The 13,655-nt window shown below is 44.9% G+C and overlaps 1 long non-coding RNA gene across 1 annotated transcript; it reads right to left on the reverse strand.

The window, feature by feature from the left end:
- Positions 1-12,238: 12,238 nt before the first annotated feature.
- On the reverse strand, positions 12,239-13,369 carry LOC147621578 (uncharacterized). The gene is made up of 2 exons (XR_015269896.1): positions 12,935-13,369; positions 12,239-12,849 (listed from the first exon to the last, which is right to left on the reverse strand). It is a non-coding gene; the product is annotated as an uncharacterized LOC147621578 (long non-coding RNA).
- Between the last annotated feature and the right edge of the window lie 286 nt (positions 13,370-13,655).

A 13,655-nucleotide genomic window follows, 5' to 3' on the forward strand; every position in this document is an offset into this window, starting at 1 on the left:
CGAGCAACCGTGGTGGAGAAAAGGCATTTACAGCCAAGGATAAGGGTAAAGCAAAGAGCTTTAAGCATGGGGGACAACAGTCTAGCAAGGCTGGTCATGGACAGCCCTCTTCTAGTGGTGAAAAGTCTGACAAAGGGGATGCAAACAAGCCCAAAAAGAAGGGCAAATGTCACTACTGCCATAAGCCTGGACACTACATCAGTGAATGTAGGAAGCATATTGCAAAAGAGAAAAAGAAAGAAGCAGGCAATGCAGTAGCAGACTCTTCGGATGACAAAGCACAGCAATCAACTAATGTAATCCAGGAAGAGTACACTTTTTTGGTCACATGCACTAGTGACACACCAAGTGCTTCAGACACTGATATGTCTTGCATTGCATCTGACAGACAGAATGCATCATGGTATTTTGATAGTGGTGCTTCAAGCCACATCACTTCATGCAAAGATGTATTTCAGCACTTGGTTTATGCTTCAAATGGCCGCACTGTATCATGTGCAGATCATACCACATATCCAGTAAAGGGAATTGGTAATGTCATACTTATTGCAGCCAATGGTGCCAATAGATGTATGAAAAATGTATTGTATGTTCCAGGAATAAAGAAAAATCTGCTCTCCGTCTCAGCCATAAACGACCAAGGTTTAAAGATTGAATTTGAAGATGGGAAGTGTTTGGTGAAAGACCCATCAAAGGGTTATCAAATAGTCACTTCTGGAACACGATACAAAGGCTTGTATAAGCTGGACAGCTATGACAAGCGCACTTATGATGTAAATACAGTGGCTGCCCACACTCCTGCTATGCATGATGCAGAGCTATGGCATGCTCGTTTTGGGCATGTAAATTTTCAGAGTTTGATGCTTTTGCAGAAGCATCATATGGTTGATAATATGCCGCCTCTTGAGCTCCGCCAAGACATGTATGTGAGGGGTGTATTTTGGGAAAGATGCAACGCAAACCATTCCCCAAAGATGGAGCTGTTAGAGCTGAAAGTAAATTACAGCTCATATATAGTGATGTATGTGGTCCAATGCGGACACCATCCATAGGGGGGCATCTTTACTTTGTCACATTCATTGATGACTACTCCAGGTTTGCTTGGGCTTACCCTTTGAAAGCAAAAGAAGATGTGTTTACATGCTTTCGACACTTTGTAGCAATGGCTGAAAATATGTGTGCATGTAAAGTCCAAACACTCCGCTCAGATAGAGGTGGAGAATACATGTCAAATGCATTCAAGGATTATATGCTTCAAAAGGGCATCAAACACCAATGTACTGTGCCTTATACACCGCAGCAGAATGGTGTAGCTGAAAGGAAAAATAGATCTCTCATGGAGATGGCCAGATGCATGGTGAAAGCACAAAAGTTGCCTCACAAATTTTGGATGGAAGCTATAATGTGTGCAACTCATGTGTTGAACAGGTGTCCAACAAAAGCTTTGAAAACCATAACACCATTTGAGGCTTGGTATAGCCGAAAGCCAACAGTGGATTATATGCGTACATTTGGGTGTTTGGCATATGCACATGTGCCAAAACAACTCCGAACAAAGCTTGATGACAAAGCAATTAAATGCATTTTTGTGGGCTACAGCAATGAAAGCAAAGGATACCGTCTTTATAATCCAACTACACGAAGGATTTTTGTGAGTAGAGATGTGGTATTTGCTGAAAATTCAGAACAGCCCATGGTCAGCTTGTATAAAAGCAATGATACAGGCATACAGGACATGTTTGATGGACTTTTACCAATTGCAATTAGGGAGGATTCAGATCAGCCAGCCCCTACACAAAAAAATCCACATGTAGAACATGTGGAACAGCCAGCCATTTAGCCCCCTTCTGTGGAAGAAGTGGAAGATCTTGTCAGGGAAGAGCAAACAGCCATAGACACAGCCAAGTCAGTGCCAAGATGGTTGCTAAAAACTTTGAAAGAAAGCAAACTTGCAGCTCCACTCACAGGTAGAACAAGGGCTAGTTCCAGCCATGCTTTGAATGTACATCGTGGGGAGTCTGCATTCGCAATGGGTGGTCTCTTTGATTCAGAAGAGCCTTCTTCTTATGAAGAAGCACATGAGAATGAGCATTGGTTGCAAGCTATGCAAGCTGAAATTTCTTCTATCATGAAGAATAATACATGGGATCTTGTGGAATTGCCTAAAGGCAAGCATGTAATTGGAACAAAGTGGGTGTACAAAGTCAAAAGAAAGTCTGATGGTACTATTGACAGGTACAAAGCAAGACTTGTGGCTAAAGGCTACTCCCAGAAAAAGGGAATAGATTATGAAGAGACTTTTGCTCCTACTTCGAGAATGACCACAATAAGATCTGTGATTGCATTGGCTGCCCATAAAGGATGGAAAGTGCATCAATTGGATATCAAAACTGCATTCTTAAATGGGGATTTACAGGAGGAAGTATATGTAAATCAGCCCATTGGTTTTGTAGTTCCTGGTGAGAAACATAAAGTATGCAGGTTGCACAAAGCATTGTATGGGTTAAAACAAGCTCCAAGAGCTTGGTATGATAAGATACATGCTCATCTAACCAGCCAAGGTTATGAGAATAGTCTAGCTGAAAGCACATTGTATGTGAAGAAAACCGATACCGATATTCTCATAGTCATCTTGTATGTAGATGACATGCTCATTACAGGTACTAGCAAAGCACAAATTTCAGATTTCAAATCTGATTTGAAAGCTGAATTTGATATGTCAGATTTGGGGCCTTTACACTACTATCTCGGCATACAGTTTATGCATACAGATGATGGCGTTGTTATGCAGCAAACTAAGTACATAAAAAGTTTACTAAAAAGGTTTCACATGGATAAATGTAAGCCCATTTCTACTCCGGTAGAACCAGGTGTACGGCTTACTATGCATGATATTGGAGAGCCTTTTGAGGCCGGCCTTTATAGCCAGGCAGTGGGATGCCTCATTTACTTGTGTAACACGAGGCCAGACATATCTTTTGGAGTGTCTTTGTTGAGCAAATTCATGCACAGCCCAGGCACAAAGCATTGGCAAGCAGTCAAACGCATTTTTCGCTATCTTAAGGGTACCCTGGATCTTGGTTTGTTCTATCCCAGGGGGGGCAGCTGCAAGAGTGGTTGTTCCTCAGCACTTTTAATGGTCTATTCAGCCAACGATCCTCCCGAGGACATAGATACAAAGGTGATGTATCTCATGCAACCTTTCTTTGCTCCATACTTGGATCTTTTTCCTCAGGAGCTTCCAGCGGTTCTCCCACCTTGGCGACCAGTCGACCATGCTATTGATATCCTTCCTGGCAGTGCTCCACCTACTCGTGCTCCATATCGAGTTTCTTTTACGGAGTCTCAGGAGATACAACGACAACTTACTGAACTTTTGGAGAAAGGACATATTCAACCAAGCAAAAACCCTTTTGCAGCTCCAATACTTTTGGTGAAAAAGAAGGATAAGTCTATGCGCCTTTACATCGACTATCGTGCCCTTAATAAGTTGACTATCAAGAATAAGTATCCTCTTCCGCGCATTGATGAATTGTTTGATCAATTGCTCCATGCAAAGGTCTTCTCCAAAATTGATCTTAAGTCTGGATATCATCAAATTCGCATTCGCGAAGGTGATGAATATAAGACAGCTTTTTGCACAAAATATGGTCATTACGAGTACCTGGTCATGCCATTCGGGTTAACCAATATCCCTGCAACATTTATGAGTCTGATGAATGATCTTTTTCGTCCTTTTTTGGACGAGTTCGTCATTATCTATCTTGACGACATCCTGGTGTTCAGTCGTAATATGAAAGAACACAAGGCACATCTTAAGATCGTTTTCCAAGTGCTTTGTGACAATGCTCTTTATATTAATCCAGGCAAAAGTGAATTCTTCAAGACATCCTTGGAGTACCTTGGACATGTTGTTTCAGCAGACAGTATTTCCGTGGATCCAAGAAAATACAGGTTATTGTCAATTGGCCAACTCCCACAAACATCCATGATGTTCGTTCTTTTTTGGGACTTGCCAACTTCTATCACACAAAGGTTCATCGATTTTCAGAAATAGGTACTCCTCTCACAAAACTTCTAAAGTCCACTCCTGCATTCAAATGGACTGAAGCCGCAACACAAGCTTTTGGAAATTTAAAGACAGCTTTGACAACAACTCCTGTCATGGCTATTCCTGACCCAACTCTCCCCTTTGATGTTTACACGGATACTTTTGATATTGCCACTGGTGCCGTCTTAATGCAACAAGGACGTGCTATTCTGTTTGACAATCATAAGCACTCTGCAATTCAAGGAAGATACCCGGTATATGACAAGGAATTTTTGGCTATTGTTCATGCCTATCGTGCATGGAAACATTATCTCCTTGGTGCGGATTCAGTGGTGAAAACAGATCATCATTCTTTGAAATATATCTTCACGCAGCCAGTTATGAATGCTAGGCAAGCGCGTTGGGTCGAATTCTTAGCCAATTTTCATATGACAATTGAGTATGTTCCTGGTCTTACCAATGTGGTGGTTGCGGATGCCCTCAGTCGTATGCCGCCAGCTTCGGTCTTGGCTATTTCTACAGTTGAAATGGATATACCTCAAAGTTTCAAGGACCGTTAGTCAAAAGATCATGATTTTGGAAATGCATTTTGAATTCTCAATTCTCAGAATGCAACTCCTTCCGACTAAAAGATTTATGGAGCATATACAATAGTGGATGATTTATTATATTATCAGGACCGTATTTGTGTACCTCATGATACTCATGTTCGAAGAGTATTGGTGAAAGATCATCACGAGGTCACTTATGCTGCACACCCAGTCATCAACAAGACATATCGTCTTTTGACAGCTACATACTATTGGCCTCAAATGAAGCAAGATGTTATTAAGTTTGTTACAGCATGTCTCTCATGCCAACGTATGAAAGCTAGCAGACAAGTTCCAGCTGGTCTTCTTCAACCACTTCCAGTTCCCAATGAACGCTGGGAAAGTATTAGTTTGGATTTTATCACTTCATTGCCACGTTCTTCTAGAGGCAATACACAAATTCTTGTGGTGGTTGACAGATTTTCTAAAATGGCACATTTCATTCCGTGCAAGAAAGCAACCCAGGCTTCAGTATATCTTCAAACTTCATGGATTGCCAAAATCTATAGTTTCTGATCGAGATCCAAAGTTTACAGGACATTTTTGGACTTCGATATTCAAGTCTCTTGGTACAAATTTACTCTTTAACTCTGCTTATCATCCACAGACAGATGGACAAACGGAACAAGTTAATTAGATTCTGGAAGAAATGCTGCGTCCTTATGTTCAGTCTCGATTAGCTTCATGGAAAGAATATTTACCTTTGGTGAAATTTGCTTATAATAATTCTTATCATTCAGCTACTAGAATGACACCTTTTCAAGCAGCTTATGGCCATACTCCCCTTATTCTTATCAACTTTGTTCTTCAACATAAAGTGACTTTAGCAGACCAACTCATTCAGGAAATGCAAGATATTCTATTACAGGTTAAGGATAAGATGGTCAGCGTCCAAGAGCAATATCAACGCACAGTCTGTTGCTTTGTCCCGCAGAGCAACAAAATGCTCATCAAACTCCACCCGTATGCCAGTCTTGCAAACCTGATGCACTGACAACAGATGAAAACCAAGTGACAGAACATACAACACCTCGGAGGAATGCTTCCCTCCTCTGCCATCGGGAACTATCTCCATCCTGCCCTCACTATGAACTAGGATAGTGGATGTATCCCCAGTAAGAATGTGACCATAATACCTGCAGAGATCCTGTAAATCTGAACGGGAAGGAGTCATGTGCCTGGAAGCACCACTATCTAGAATCCACTCCCCAGTATCCATTGCGGAGAATCCTCCAACCTCCTCCCTACCTGAAGAAAATGAAACATCGGTGTCCATCACCTCCAGGCCGGAGTCTTCATGATTGCTGCTGGGGAATCTTCACCCTTCTCGGTCTTCCGCTTGGGACACTGCCTCCAATAGTGGCCTTTCTCGCCACAATCATTACAGGTCCTCTCTGCCTTTAGTTTCTCGCGGTCAGTAACAGACTTCTTCTCAGAAGACTTCTCTGATGAAGCCTTCCCTTTGCCCGTGTTACGGCCTTTCGACTGTTGGCCAGTTAAGGCCTCCGAACCTCCACCATGAGGAGGGTTCGTGAATCGTTCCTCTTGGTCCAAGACCATGGGCACAAGCTCCTCCCACGTGATGGTGCTCAGCCTGCCACTGGTAATCAAAGACAAGTAAAATGCTGAGTACTGAGAGGGCAAGTGTGACAGCAACGTTATGGCCATGTCCTCTAACGATATCTCCTTCTTCCCAGCCTGAAGAACTTCTTGCTGAAGAGCCTGCAGCTTGTTAATATGCTCCCGCATCGTCGACGACTTTGCAGGGCTCATAACCCGCATTTGTAGTTTCAAGGAAATCCTCTTCATGGGCGATACCCTATTGTAAAGAGATGCCAAATGCTGCCATATACCTCTAGCCAGCGTCATATGCTTTACATGATTGATTACCTGCGGTGTACAGTTGAGAAAGATAAACGAACGGACCCTGGCATTGATACGATCCCACATCTGTGCTACGCCTCCCGGTCCCTTCGGATTGACGATAACTCCCCTTCCTCTACTTCCGGCCGTGGAACCCCAACAACGACGAAATCAGCGAGGTCGTAAGACTCCAGAACAGATTCCATCATAACCTTCCATGTGCCGTAGTTGATCCCGTCCAACTGACGGTCCACCGGCAACGTGGGGAGTGTCGGGATCTTCACAACGTCTCTCGGCCATCTCTAACAGATCTCCCTTTGCGGGGATGTACTCTGAAAAAGGGTGGGTGGGTGTGTAGGCATATGCTCACTTATGGTAGTGCTATGTGTGAACACGGCTTAACCAAGGGCACTTTTTCCCATGTGGTTTTTCCCCTTGGACATCAAGTGTGAAAGGACACTCTTAACATATAATATTTTGTACTTCTATATTATATGGATGTGGCACACATGCAAGGGTTGACTTGCACTTTGTGGATACCACACTTTTGGCTCTCTCTCTCTCTCTCTCTCTCTCTCTCTCTCTCTCTCTCTCTCTCTCTCATTTCTGTGTGTGAGCTTCTCCCTAACCCTAATGTGCAGGTTTGTGTGTGTGAGTGTGTGAGTCCAACACCCAACATTTAGTATCAGAGCTGGGAGCTGGCCCTAATATTCTGCTGTTGGAAAAATTCCTACGAATTTCCGTCGCCACTGTGTTTTTCTGTCGCCGCTGTGTTTCCGTCCGTCGGATTCCGTCGCCGCTGTGTTTCCGTCCGTCGGAGCTCAGCCGTCCGGCCGCCAGAGACGGGCGGCACTAGTGGGGAGCCCACCACCTCCGCCCAGACGCACGTCGGCGTGCTGCTCCCGTCAGGCCTTCGCCGCGGTCGCCCACCGCCGACCTGCCCTCTCCCGTTCCGTTCCGGCCTGCAGCTCGCCTACCACTTGCCGTCGACGTGTTCCTTTCCGGCCTGAACGTACCCGCTCCTTTGTCCGTCTCCTCCGCACGCAGCTCGCGCCGTCGGCTCCGTCTTGTGCCTCTGTCTGCACCCAGCGCTCCCTACGCCCTCCGTGCTCGCCTTGCTCTGAGCGCCCGACTCCGCCTGCCTTGTCGCCTCTGCTGTTCGCACCATTTCTACTCGGGTAGAACCAGGTGTACGGCTTACTATGCATGATATTGGAGAACCTTTTGAGGCCAGCATTTACAGCCAGGCAGTGGGATGCCTCATTTACTTGTGTAACACGAGGCCAGACATATCTTTTGGAGTGTCTTTGTTGAGCAAATTCATGCACAGCCCAGGCACTAAGCATTGGCATGCAGTCAAACGCATCTTTCGTTATCTTAAGGGTACCCTGGATCTTGGTTTGTTCTATCCCAGGGGGGGCAGCTTGCAGCTTTATGCATACAGTGATTCAGATTGGGCTGGTGATTATGATACCAGGCAATCCACCAGTGGGAATTGTTTTTTTCTTGGCAGCTCATGCATATCTTGGTTGAGTAAAAAGCAACCCACTGTTGCTACATCTACTTGTGAGGCTGAGTACAGGGTAGTCTTTACAGCTACAGTAGATTGTGTATGGTTGAGGAGACTATTGGCTGATCTTCGTGAGTGTCAGCAAACACCCACCACCATTCTCACTGATAGCCAGAGTTCTATGGCCGTTGCACGAAATCCAGTATTTCATGCACGTACCAAGCACATAGAGATTCATTATCACTATGTCAGAGAGAGGCTACATGCAGGGGAGATCAGTTTATCTTATTGCCCTACACAGGATAATGTTGCAGATCTATTCACAAAGGCTTTACCTCGAGAAAAGTTTGAAGCTTTCCGCAAAGCTTTGGGCTTACTCTCATACAGAGAGTGATCTGCTACCTTGTACAGGTTCACACTTCCACTACAGGGGGGATTTGTAGGCATATGCTCACTTATGGTAGTGCTATGTGTGAACAGGGCTTAACCAAGGGCACTTTTTCCCATGTGGTTTTTCCCCTTGGACATCAAGTGTGAAAGGACACTCTAACATATAATATTTTGTACTTCTATATTATATGGATGTGGCACACATGCAAGGGTTGACTTGCACTTTGTGGATACCACACTTTTGGCTCTCTCTCTCTCTCTCTCATTTCTATGTGTGAGCTTCTCTACCTTGCACCTAACCCTAATGTGCAGGTTTGTGTGTGTGAGTGTGTGAGTCCAACACCCAACAGGGTGGGAACAAAGAAGAACTAACACCTGCAAAAAGTGGTTGTCCAGCAAATAAGCCCGCCGTCCTCTTGCTTCTCCTCTTCCCGAACAGTCCACCAATCAGCAACACAACAGTCCCCTCTTGCTCACACAAATCCCAAGAACTATCTAGAGCCTAGGCTCCGATACCATGTCAGAATACGGAGCGGAGATGATGACCAAATCTGGGAACACGAGCAAAACGCAATGCAAAAAAAATAACAGCACAAGAGAGAGAGTGGAAGAGGCGTGTAACTCTGCTCTATATACACAAGAAGATCAAGAGAATGATACAATGGTGACAAGGGGGCTGGGGGCCATTTTATATGGCCCCCCAACAGCAGTCGACCTGCTGTAGCAGCCGACAGGATCATGTCCACACCATGACTAGTAATAAACCAGTCGGCCAGTACTGTGAACAGTCGGCCAGCACCAAAAAGGTGTCCACACAGTCGGCCAGCACCAAGAAGGTCTCCACACAGTCGGCCAGCATCAGTAAACTAATGCAGCAGCAGTTGGCTACAGACAAGGACATCCTGCCACCTCAGGGTTGCCACCCAAGCCACAAAAAATGGGGAAAAATACAGGGAGTGAGGAAAAAATGAGAAAACACCTAATAAGGGCAGGCACACCCACAACACAGGCCCTAGTGTATATGTATAGACAGGAGATGACTTCTAACACTTACTACATCATATACTCCATCACAGAATGGAGTTGCCGAGAGGAAGAATAGGACCATTATGGAGACGGCCCGTGCTATGCTTGAGCATTCTTCATTACCTCCACGTTTCTAGGCTGAACAGGTCTCCTACTGCTGCTCTTCCAGATAAAACTCCATATGGGGCTTTCCATGGTGAGAAGCCCTCCGTTGTTCATTTCCGGATATTTGGGTCTAAGTGTGGGCATGGGGATAGTGTGAAACCACCCCCATGAGGGCCAGGAAGGCCCTGGCTGAACCCACCAGCCATGGAGAGGCTGTAAGACAGCCCTAGGGGCATGCCAGGGGCAGCCGACAGCACATCTAGTGTTTGGATGCCTGTAGGGCAAGTGTGGGGCAGCCCACACAGGCTGCCCAGCCCTCAAAACAGAGGGAATTCAGTGCCCAGCCCCTAGAGATTCAGGCACATGATGCCCAGCCAGCCATGAAGAAAAGCGCAGCTTTTTATGTGAATTATTCAGCATTTAATGCTGATTTTACAGTCGTGGGACAAAACTATGCTGGCCGCCTGTATATAAGCTAGCCGACTGCTCGTATAATTAGGAAAGCCACAATCCCATTTGTGTTATCTCATAATTCACCAAGTGCTCAAGCAAATCAAGGGCCAAGGACAGCCAAGGAGTGCTAAAGCAAAGGGGTGAAGGACTGCAGGTGATTTCTCAGCCAAGAAAGGTGTGCTAATTTCTGAGCATTGAAGTTACCGATCTCCCCCGAAGCTTCCGCATGTTACATTGTGGTTGGTTACAAGGATTTTGGACGTGAAGGTGTTCACAATTCATTGTCGAGGGAGTGTGGGCGTAGAGGCGTCTACAGTTCATCATTCATCCTTGGGGTTCTCTACAGAGTTGTGTAGAAACTAGGAGCCAGTAGTTTCCTTTGGTTCTTGTGATCACATTGTTATTTTAGGAGATAGGTTGACAGGAGCATTTCCCCAAGTGTATTCAGTATCCAACTAGTACTAGGGAGTCCATGGTTGCATCTTCTCCAACAGGTTTTCTTCAAGCAATAATGCACACACTGAGCTGCTGCAGAGGGGGTGTTAGAATAGTGCATCTCATATGTGGTGGGAACTAGCGTTTACTTTGATAGTTGGGTAGTCGATTTTAGGAGGTCGTGTTGGTTACTTCCTAGATAGTGGTGCTCTAAGCCTATTTATAGGGAGCCTCAAAATTTGTAACACATGCACATACACATACAGATTGCACTCATGCTGTTGTAAGCTCTTGCTTAATACATTGTTGCCATTGTTCGCCATCTCTCTCGACCTTGTCCTCTTGTTCATGCTTCCGCCGCTTCCCAACTCTGACAAGTACATCATCGCGCACAATTTTATGCTGATAGGCAGCGTTCACCGAGGGAATGCTTATATAAGAGTGCCCAAAAGAGTTCAGAGACGTTATGTACGAGGAAGGTTGGAGAGTTAACCCCTAGTTACTATGGACCTTACAAGATCTTGAAAAAGATTAGTGAGGCTGCTTATAGAGTTGCCTCCAAATGTAAAAGTTCATCCAATCTTTTATGTCAGTCGACTAAAAGAGATGTTGGGAGCTAAGGATAACCTTGTTACCTCTCAGGAACTTGTTGAGGTTGAGAACTTGTCCTGTGTTCCACATGAATCCGAGAGGATTATATATTTCAAAGAAAGACAACTTAAGAACAAGTTTATCCCTAAATATAAGATTAAGTGGAAAGATAGGGCAGAGGAGGACTCGACTTGGGAATCGATAGCTAGTTTGAGTAAGCGTTTCCTTAATGTCATTTAAGAGTAAACGTTTGAAGAGGGTTATGTACCAGGATACTAATCTACGGATTAGGGGATCTAGCCCTTAGCTATTTGTGGCATAGTTATCACTATATAAGTGAGAGCTTAGGTTATTATTAGACATAGTTGTGCGGATGCACCACTAACAATCTGGCTTGGACCAAGAGAGCAGACATGCTCATGCCACGCACATGGGGAGTACGTAGGTTGGCATGGGGCGGGCTTTGGTGGTATGGGACGCCAGAGTTAGACACATGCCCATGGGATCGTGCAAGAAGCCCTAGCCTTGGCTCGGGGGAGATCGGTGGATGCCAGTCACGGTTGGGAGGAGCTAGCTTCTTACATCATGATGGACTAACCTTGGTTTTCGGCTATGTTTAGGGAGATTCAAGGAAGGACTTTACACAAGGGCTCCCGTTTCTCTACTCTGATACCAAATCTCACGCTCTTTGAGAGCAAACCCACATGCAAACCATAACCCTAAGCAAGGTCTCATCATGCAAAAATACCCTCTCCATCCTGCACGTTTTGGAGTTCAAATCCTCGCCGCAAGCTCCCTAGTGGCAACTGGGCCTTTAGTCACTATTATTGTCACGCCTTCAAGTGGGAGACCAAGCCGCATTCGAATAGGCACTCAAGTTGCTACTTTACAAGGATTTAGTCAAGGAAAAATTTGAGAAAATAATGATCTCATGAGTGCTCTAGTTGCGAGCATACGAGTCCACGCACTAATGTCTTGCCCATTAATTTCCCTTGTGGATACGCATCAAAAGACCCTTGCTAGCCAACTTGGCTTGGCCTGCAATACCCCGACTTCCTTCAATCGCTTACCCTAGACTAACATTCAACCTTGCTACTTGCAAACATTGATGCACACTCATGCCATATGTATATTGCCATCCTTCGTACCACTTGTCCTCAAGCACTTTGCTTATCTCTTGGTCTTGATCCATTGATCCTTGTCCAAAGCATTGATTTACTAGCATTGATCCACTTGATCCTTACAATCAATTAATTAATAGAATTGTGACAACTTTTGATACTTCAAGAATGTCCAATCTAATAGCCTATTTTCAATTGAATCTCTATTGTTAATGTTGCCGCAAACTCTGGGCTCTGAAAGTTTGTTGATCCTTACATTGAGAAGCTTCAAGAATGTCCAATCTAATAGCCACCTCATCCAAAAAACTCCAAGACTATTTTCAATTGAATCTCTATTGTTAATGTTGCCGCAAACTCTTGAGGAAAGCCCCTCCTCTTGAGCTTTTAAACTTGGTCAAAAAATCATAGGAGGTCTCTTCCATTCTATCTAAATCTACAAGCTTGATTTCTTCTTGTCTAAGTTGATGGTCTTTTTCACCTTCCTCAAAGCCTTTTTCTTCTTTGCACCTGCATTGATAATTTCCTTCAGCTTCTTGCCCAAGTTTGTCTTCTTTGTTCGACCTCCCCAACCTATTGATCTGCCTCCATACATTGGTCAATCATCTACAGCTATGAGACCTTCATGGCTTGCATCGTTCACCTGAAGTTCCTGACTGGAGTGGAGAATGAAGTTCTTGCCAGCAGCAAGCCACAAGGCAAAAGTTGCAGCCATGTCTGAAAAACATTCATCACTTTGGATAAGGTAGGGATTCTTTCAAGTTGACACGATGGATACAATAGATAGAGTATGGTAACTTACCTCCTCAGGTGATGAGGTAGAGGAGGTTGGCTTGGACTCATCAGACTCTTCTGTGACCACTGTGGTTGACGTTACACTTTTCTGCTCATCTTCTGGCCCTGCGCTGTGACACCTGATGTTTTCATGTCTGCATTTCTGGCCCTTCAGCTTTCTGCATCTCTTCCAAATCAGAGAATTTCCATTGCTATAGAATCCGTAGGGAGCAGGAGGCCCTACTGATGATCTTCTGAAGCCGATTGTGCTGCGGGTAGGAGAAGTTGAAGTGACTGATTGATCTCCTCGAGCTTCTACGGCGGAGGCCCATCCCAGTGCGTTGGTAGGCCTTCGGATGGCATGATCAGAGAGAAAAGCCGGAAGACAAGCGATGGAAACAGAGCCCTGCTTCTGCAGGTTTGCACGAGAAGCCGGTTGCGGAAAAACATTTCACCTGTACGCCTAGCCATATGAACCCATGATTATTTCAATTTTTGAAGTACGAGCCATGAGCCATCTAAAACCCATGATAATTTCAATTTTTCAAACTATCTAAAAGTACTAGCCATAAGCCATCGAAAATTACTAGCCATGAGCTTGTAAGAAAGGAGCCCACCTTGGGCTCTTCCAAACTTGCTACAAAGAGGCCAACCACTTTTGGGAGAGGAACTGGAGAGAGCTGATTGAGATCGGATCTTGCTACGTGTCTTGCATGTGAAAGGTTAGTGGGTTAGTGGAGAGTTTAATC

The sequence above is a fragment of the Cibotium barometz genome, chromosome 30 (genome assembly GCF_041138505.1).
Source record: "Cibotium barometz isolate CiBa-2024 chromosome 30, ASM4113850v1, whole genome shotgun sequence".
NCBI classification, from domain to species: domain Eukaryota; kingdom Viridiplantae; phylum Streptophyta; class Polypodiopsida; order Cyatheales; family Cibotiaceae; genus Cibotium; species Cibotium barometz.